Here is a 9,952-nt window from a genome sequence, read left to right as displayed (position 1 = left end):
TCTTCTTCTTCAGAACCACCTAGCAGAATGCTCTCATGTGTTGTATTTAGCTTCTATATATGAATCCCATTTACGTTTGAAAAAATGTTTACGATTGGTCACGTAGTTTGGCCACCATTTTGGATTTCTTCTAAACAGGAAGTAGTTTTTTACTCTGGCAACACTTGAGGGAATATTTTCAATTTTGCTTCATGGCATCTGTGTATCAAGCCCTTTCAGAAACCTAAAAAAAATTTCAGATCAGTCACATGGTTTGGCCGCCATTTTGGATTTTTAGCAAAATTGACCAAAAGTTTGGGTATTTGTTTCTCAGAGACGATTCAACCAATCTACTAGATGTTTTTATATTTACCATGCCTGGCCTTAGCTGCATACGAGAAAAATAATATTATTTTGATCAGTCACGTGGTTTGGCCGCCATCTTGGATTTTGTGAAAATAGAAATTATGCAACTACATGTTTTGTATTAGCCTGATTTCTTTCAAATTTTGTATGTGCATTTGTGTCATCAGATGCATCATTTTGCCCCAATAGCACACTGTTAGGCCACGTGGCTGGGCACCCATGGGGTGGGGGCTTCTAACCTCATTAATATGCATAACTGTTATAACTCAAGCACTGTTGTAGTTAGGATGATGAATCCTGTGTTATTATGACAACCTTGAACAAGAGATTCGATTAAAATAACAAATGACCATATATGGTAATGTGAGCTCATTAATATGCATAAGTGTCATATCTCAAACACTGTTGCAGTTAGGAAGTGGAATCCTGTGTTATTATGACAACATTGATAAAAAGATTTGATTAAAATAACAGATGACCATATATAGTCACGTGAGCTCATTAATATGCAAAGCAGTCATATCTAAAACACTGTTGCAGAGCAGGACATGTAACAAGTGTCATTATGAAGACATTGAATGAAAGATGTAACTGACATTAGAAATGGCTATATATGATTATGTAATCTCATTATTAAGAACATGGCTCATTATATAACCTGAAACCCATATTTCGATAACCAAACCAGGTAAATACACGGTACCAACTTCATTTTGACCTCATGTTACTGATAATTCAAGCTACCTGATTGTCTAACATGTGACCACATTAATTACGAAACAGAATCTTGTCAGCTTGGGCCCCGGTGACGCCGCTTGCGGCTTTAATTCTTTCTTTCTTTCTTTCTTTCTTCCGTAACTTTTTTCGTCAAGCCGTTTGAGAAAACTGCTGAACGGAATGGTCTGATAATGCTCTATACTGATAGTCCCTAATGTGAACTGGTGCAACATGCTTTCAGAATTTCGATTGGTCAATTAGTTTGGCTGCCATATTGGATTGAAATGAAACCGGAAGTGGCTGTTTGACCACTTTCTGAGGGTCTAGGCGTCTAGATTTTTTTATGGTATATAGTACAACTCATGTGTAATAAATATCAGAAATAAAAACTTTAGCGGTCATGTGACTTTTCCCGCCATTTTATTTTTCCTAAAAACGGCAAAAAACACTTTAAAATCTTCTTCTTCAGAACCACCAAGCAGAATGCTCTCATATGTAGTATTTAGCTTCTATATATGAATCCCATTTATGTTTGAAAAAATTATTACGATTGGTCACGTGGTTTGGCCACCATTTTGGATTTCTTCTAAACAGGAAGTAGTTTTTTTACTCATGCCACACTTGAGGGATTATTTTCAATATTGCTGTATGGCATCTCTATATCAAACTCTTTCAGAAACCTAAAAAAGATTTCAGATCAATCACATGGTTTGGCCGCCATCTTGGATTTTAGGTAAAATTGACCAAAAGTTTGGGCATTAGTTTCTCAGAGTTGATTCAACCGATTAACTTCTGGTTTTGAATATAACATGCCTGAACATTGCTACATATGAGAAAAATAATATATTTTCGATAAGTCACGTGGTTTGGCCGCCATCTTGGATTATGTGAAAATGAAACTTGTGCAATTTCATGTGTTGTATTGGTCAGGTTTGGCTGAAATTGTGTATGTCAATTCTACTCAAGAGTCGCATTCTTTTCCCTGAATGTCACATGGCTAGGTTGTGTGGCTACGCGCCCATGGGGTGGGGGCTTCTAACCTCATTAATATGCATAACTGCTATATCTTGAGCACTGTTGTAGTTAGGAAGATGAAACCTGCTGAATTGTGATGACGTTAAACAAGAGATTTGAATAAAATAACAGATGACCATATATGGTCAGGTGGACTCATTAATATGCATAACTGTTATATCTCAAGCACTGTTGCAGGTAGGAAGATGAAACCTGTGTTATTATGATGATGTTAAACAAGAGATTTGGCTAAAATAACAGATGACCATATATGGTCATGTGAACTCATTAATATGCATAATTGTCATATCTGAAACACTGTTGCAGAACAAGACATGCAACCAGTGCCATAATGAAGACATCTCCCAAAAAAATTAACTCATATAAGAGAATATCATTTATGATTATGTAACCTCATTAATATGCATGAGCACATGGCTCCTTGTATATTCTAAAAACCGTATCTCAATAACCGAACCAGGTAAATAGAAGGAAGCATCAGCATGTCAACCTCATTGTACAAATCATTCAAAGTACTTTAATGGCAATTCGCTGAATTATGGTGACATTAAACAAGAGATTTGAATAAAATAACAGATGAACATATATGGTCAGGTGAACTAATTAATATATGCATAAGCACATGGCTCCTTGCATATTCTAAAAAAATATCTCGATAACCAAACCAGGTAAAAAGAAGGAACCATCGGCACGTCAACCTTATTGTACAAATCATTCAAAGTACTTTAATGGCAATTCATTGACCACTTTAATTACATAATTCGTCTGATAGCTTGGGCCCCGGTGACGCCGCTTGCGGCTTTAATTTCTTCTTTCTTTCTTTCTTTCTTTCTTCCGTAACTTTTTTTGTCAAGCCGTTTGAGAAAACCGCTGAACGGAATGGTCTGATAATGCTCTATACTGATAGTCCCTAATGTGAACTGGTGCAACATGCTTTCAGAATTTCGATTGGTCAATTAGTTTGGCAGCCATATTGGATTGAAATAAAACCGGAAGTGGCTGTTTGACCACTTTCTGAGGGTCTAGGCGTCTAGATTTTTTTATGGTATATAGTACAACTCATGTGTAATAAATATCAGCAATAAAAACTTTAGCGGTCATGTGACTTTTCCCGCCATTTTGTTTTTCCTAAAAACGGCAAAAAACACTTGAAAATCTTCTTCTTCAGAACCACCAAGCAGAATGCTCTCATATGTAGTATTTAGCTTCTATATATGAATCCCATTTAGGTTTGAAAAAATGTTTACGATTGGTCACGTGGTTTGGCCACCATTTTGGATTTCTTCTAAACAGGAAGTAGTTTTTTACTCTGGCAACACTTGAGGGATTATTTTCAATTTTGCTTCATGGCATCTGTGTATCAAACGCTTTCAGAAACCTAAGAAAGATTTCAGATCAGTCACATGGTTTGGCCGCCATCTTGGATTTTAAGCAAAATTGACCAAAAGTTTGGGCATTTGTTTCTCAGAGGTGATTCAACCAATCTACTAGATGTTTTTATATTTACTATGCGTGGCCTTAGCTGCATACGAGAAAAATAATGTTATTTTGATCAGTCACGTAGTTTGGCCGCCATCTTGGATTTTGTGAAAATAGAAATTATGCAACTACATGTTTTGTATTAGTCTGATTTCTTTCAAATTTTGTATGTGCATTTGTGTCATCAGATGCATCATTTTGCCCCAATAGCACACTGTTAGGCCACGTGGCTGGGCACCCATGGGGTGGGGGCTTCTAACCTCATTAATATGCATAACTGTTATAACTCAAGCACTGTTGTAGTTAGGATGATGAATCCTGTGTTATTATGACAACCTTGAACAAGAGATTCGATTAAAATAACAAATGACCATATATGGTCATGTGAGCTCATTAATATGCATAACTGTCATATCTCAAACACTGTTGCAGTTAGGAAGTGGAATCCTGTGTTATTATGACAACATTGAACAAAAGATTTGATTAAAATAACAGATGACCATATATAGTCACGTGAGCTCATTAATATGCGTAATCGTTATATCTCAAACACTGTTGCAGTTAGGAAGATGAATCCTGTGTCATTATGACAACAGTGAACAAGAGATTTGATTAAAATAACAGATAACCATATATGGTCATGTGAACTCATTGATATGCATAACCATTATATCTTAAACACTGTCGCAGTTAGGAAGATAAATCCTGTGTCATTATGACAACAGTGAACAAGAGATTTGATTAAAATAACAGATAACCATATATGGTCATGTGAACTCATTAATATGCATAGCAGTCATATCTAAAACACTGTCGCAGTTAGGAAGATGAATCCTGTGTTATCATGACAACAGTGAACAAGAGATTTGATTAAAATAACAGATGACCATATATGGTCATGTGAACTCATTAATATGCATAACCATTATATCTTAAACACTGTTGCAATTAGGAAGATGAATCCTGTGTTATTATGACAACAGTGAACAAGAGATTTGATTAAAATAACAGATGACCATATATGGTCATGTGAACTCATTAATATGTATAGCAGTCATATCTGAAACACTGTCGGAGAGCAGGACATGTAACTTGTGTCATTATGAAGACATTGAATGAAAGATGTAACTGACATTAGAAATGGCTATATATGATTATGTAATCTCATTATTGTGCATAAGAACATAGCTCATTATATATCCTGAAAACCCTATTTCGATAACCAAACCAGGTAAATACATGGTACCAAGTTAATTTTGACCTCATGTTACTGATAATTCAAGCTACCTGATTGTCTAACATGTGACCACATTAATTATGAAACAGAATCTTGTCAGCTTGGGCCCCGGTGATGCCGCTTGCGGCTTTAATTCTTTCTTTCTTCTTTCCGCCGTAACTTTTTTCGTCAAGCCGTTTGAGAAAACCGCTGAACGGAATGGTCTGATAATGCTCTATGCTGATAGTCCCTAATGTGAACTGGTGCAACATGCTTTCAGAATTTAGATTGGTCAATTAGTTTGGCAGCCATATTGGATTGAAATAAAACCGGAAGTGGCTGTTTGACCACTTTCTGAGGGTCTAGGCGTCTAGATTTTTTTATGGTATATAGTACAACTCATGTGTAATAAATATCAGCAATAAAAACTTTAGCGGTCATGTGACTTTTCCTGCCATTTTGTTTTTCCTAAAAACGGCAAAAAACACTTGAAAATCTTCTTCTTCAGAACCACCAAGCAGAATGCTCTCATATGTAGTATTTTGCTTCTATATATGAATCCCATTTATGTTTGAAAAAATGTTTACGATTGGTCACGTGGTTTGGCCACCATTTTGGATTTCTTCTAAACAGGAAGTAGTTTTTTACTCTGGCAACACTTGAGGGAATATTTTCAATTTTGCTTCATGGCATCTGTGTATCAAGCCCTTTCAGAAACCTAAAAAAAAATTTCAGATCAGTCACATGGTTTGGCCGCCATTTTGGATTTTAAGCAAAATTGACCAAAAGTTTGGGTATTTGTTTCTCAGAGACGATTCAACCAATCTACTAGATGTTTTTATATTTACCATGCCTGGCCTTAGCTGCATACGAGAAAAATAATATTATTTTGATCAGTCACGTGGTTTGGCCGCCATATTGGATTTTGTGAAAATAGAAATTATGCAACTACATGTTTTGTATTAGTCTGATTTCTTTCAAATTTTGTATGTGCATTTGTGTCATCAGATGCATCATTTTGCCCCAATAGCACACTGTTAGGCCACGTGGCTGGGCACCCATGGGGTGGGGGCTTCTAACCTCATTAATATGCATAACTGTTATAACTCAAGCACTGTTGTAGTTAGGATGATGAATCCTGTGTTATTATGACAACCTTGAACAAGAGATTCGATTAAAATAACAAATGACCATATATGGTCATGTGAGCTCATTAATATGCATAACTGTCATATCTCAAACACTGTTGCAGTTAGGAAGTGGAATCCTGTGTTATTATGACAACATTGAACAAAAGATTTGATTAAAATAACAGATGACCATATATAGTCACGTGAGCTCATTAATATGCTTAATCGTTATATCTCAAACACTGTTGCAGTTAGGAAGATGAATCATGTGTCATTATGACAACAGTGAACAGAAGATTTGATTAAAATAACAGATCACCATATATGGTCATGTGAACTCATTAATATGCATAACCATTATATCTTAAACACTGTCGCAGTTAGGAAGATAAATCCTGTGTCATTATGACAACAGTGAACAAGAGATATGATTAAAATAACAGATAACCATATATGGTCATGTGAACTCATTAATATGCATAGCAGTCATATCTAAAACACTGTCGCAGTTAGGAAGATGAATCCTGTGTTATTATGACAACAGTGAACAAGAGATTTGATTAAAATAACAGATGACCATATATGGTCATGTGAACTCATTAATATGCATAACCATTATATCTTAAACACTGTTGCAGTTAGGATGATGAATCCTGTGTTATTATGGAAACGTTGAACAAGAGATTTGATTAAAATAACAGATGACCATATATAGTCACGTGAGCTCATTAATATGCGTAATCGTTATATCTCAAACACTGTTGCAGTTAGGAAGATGAATCCTGTGTCATTATGACAACAGTGAACAAGAGATTTGATTAAAATAACAGATAACCATATATGGTCATGTGAACTCATTAATATGCATAACCATTATATCTAAAACACTGTCGCAGTTAGGAAGATAAATCCTGTGTCATTATGACAACAATGAACAAGAGATTTGATTAAAATAACAGATAACCATATATGGTCATGTGAACTCATTAATATGCATAGCAGTCATATCTAAAACACTTTTGCAGTTAGGAAGATGAATCCTGTGTTATTATGACAACCTTGAACAAGAGATTTGATTAAAATAACAGATAACCATATATGGTCATGTGAACTCATTAATATGCATTACTGCCATATCTCAAACATTTTTGCAGTTAGGAAGATGAATCCTGTGTTGTTATGACAACGTTGAACAAGAGATTTGATTAAAATAACAGATGACCATATATGGTCATGTGAACTCAATAATATGCATAACCATTATATCTCAAACACTGTTGCAGTTAGGAACATGAATCCTGTGTTATTATGACAACAGTGAACAAGAGATTTGATTAAAATAACAGATGACCATATATGGTCATGTGAACTCATTAATATGCATAACCATTATATCTTAAACTTTTTTGCAGTTAGGAAGATGAATCATGTGTCATTATGACAACAGTGAACAAGAGATTTGATTAAAATAACAGATAACCATATATGGTCATGTGAACTCATTAATATGCATAACCATTATATCTTAAACACTGTCGCAGTTAGGAAGATGAATCCTGTGTCATTATGACAACAGTGAACAAGAGATTTGATTAAATAACAGATTACCATATATGGTCATGTGAACTCATTAATATGCATAGCAGTCATATCTAAAACACTGACGCAGTTAGGAAGATGAATCCTGTGTTATTATGACAACATTGAACAAGAGATTTGATTAAAATAACAGATGACCATATATGGTCATGTGAACTCATTAATATGCATAACCATTATATCTTAAACACTGTTGCAGTTAGGAAGATGAATCCTGTGTTCTTATGACAACAGTGAACAAGAGATTTGATTAAAATAACAGATGACCATATATGGTCATGTGAACTCATTAATATGCATAGCAGTCATATCTAAAACACTGTCGCAGAGCAGGACATGTAACTAGTGTCATTATGAAGACATTGAATGAAAGATGTAACTGACATTAGAAATGGCTATATATGATTATGTAATCTCATTATTGTGCATAAGAACATGGCTCATTAGGGGCCCAAGCCCAAAGGGCGAGGCCCCTATTATTATCGTCCGGTTTTTTAGGGGCCCAAGCCTGTAGGGCGTGGCCCCTATTCTTATTGTTCGGTTTTTTCTTCATCTTCTTTCTTCTTTCTTCCGTAACTTTTTTCGTCAAGCCGTTTGAGAAAACCACTGAACCAAATAGTCTGAAATTGCTCTATATTGATAGTCTCTAATATGAACTGGTGCAACATGCTTTCAGAATTTTGATTGGCCAATTAGTTTGGCAGCCATATTGGATTGAAATAAAACCGGAAGTGGTTGTTTGACCACTTTCTGAGGGTCTAGGCGTCTAGATTTTTTTATGGTATATAGTACAACTCATGTGTAATAAATATCAGAAATAAAAACTTTAGCGGTCATGTGACTTTTCCCGCCATTTTGTTTTTCCTAAAAACGGCAAAAAACACTTTAAAATCTTCTTCTTCAGAACCGCCAAGTAAAATGTTCTCATATTCAGTACTTAGCTTCTACATATGGAGCAGATTTAGATTTGAGAAATTCATTATGTTTGGTCACGTGGTTTGGCCGCCATTTTGGATTTGTTCTCAACAGGAAGTAGTTTTTCACTCATGCCACACGTGAGCGATTATTTTCAATATTGCTACATGGCATCTCTATGTCAATCTCTTTTAGAAACCTATAACAGATTTCAGATCAGTCACATGGTTTGGCCGCCATCTTGGATTTTGAGGAAAATTGACCAAAAGTTTGGGCATTTGTTTCTCAGAGGTGATTCAACGAATCTACTAGATGTTTTTATATTTACCATGCCTGGCCTTAACTCCATATGGAAAAAATAATATATTTTCGATAAGTCACGTGGTTTGGCCGCCATCTTGGATTTTGTGAAAATTGAAACTATGCAACTACATGTTTTGTATTAGTCCGATTGGAATACAATTTTGTACGTGTATTCTACTCTTTAGATACATTCTTTCCCCTTAATGGCACATGGCTAGGTCATGTGGCTACGCGCCCATGGGGTGGGGGGCTTCTAACCTCATTAATATGCATAGCTGCTATATCTCAAGCACTGTTGCAGTTAGGAAGATGATTCCTGTGTTATCATGACAACAGTGAACAAGCAATTTCATTAAAATAACAGATTACCATATATGGTCATGTGAACTCATTAATATGCATAACTGTTATATCTCAAGCACTGTTGCAGGTAGGAAGATGATTCCTGTGTTATCATGACAACAGTGAACCTGAGATTTGATTAAAATAACATATGACCATATATGGTCATGTGAACTCATTAATATGCATAACTGTTATATCTCAAACACTGTTGCAGGTAGGAAGATGAAACCTGTGTTAGTATGATGATGTTAAACAAGAGATTTGAATAAAATAACAGATGACCATATATGGTCATGTGAGCTCATTAATATGCTTAATCGTTGTATCTCAAACACTGTTGCAGGTAGGAAGATGAAACCTGTGTTAGTATGATGATGTTAAACAAGAGATTTGATTAAAATAACATATGACCATATATGGTCATGTGAGCTCATTAATATGCTTAATCGTTGTATCTCAAACACTGTTGCAGTTAGGAAGATGAATCCTGTGTTATTATGACAACAATGAACAAGAGATTTGATTACAATAACAGATGACCATTTATGGTCATGTGAACTCATTAATATTCATAACATTAATATCTCAAATAAATATATGGAACCAACTGCATGGGGTGGGGGCTTCTAACCTCATTAATAATCATCACTGTTATAACTCAAGCACTGTTGTAGTTAGAATGATGAATCCTGTGTTATTATGACAACGTTGAACAAGAGATTTGATTAAAATAACAGATGACCATATATTAATAACCTTTATATCTCAAATAAATACATGGAACCAACTGCATTTCGACCTCATGGTACTAATCATTCAAACTAATTGTGTATCATTTGACCTCATTATTTATGGCATGTATACTTGG

Source organism: Saccoglossus kowalevskii, chromosome 18 (genome assembly GCF_978046115.1).
Source record: "Saccoglossus kowalevskii chromosome 18, keSacKowa6.1, whole genome shotgun sequence".
Taxonomy (NCBI): Eukaryota; Metazoa; Hemichordata; class Enteropneusta; family Harrimaniidae; genus Saccoglossus; species Saccoglossus kowalevskii.
The sequence above is the reverse complement of the archived record's forward strand: the minus strand, read 5'-3'. Positions refer to the sequence as shown.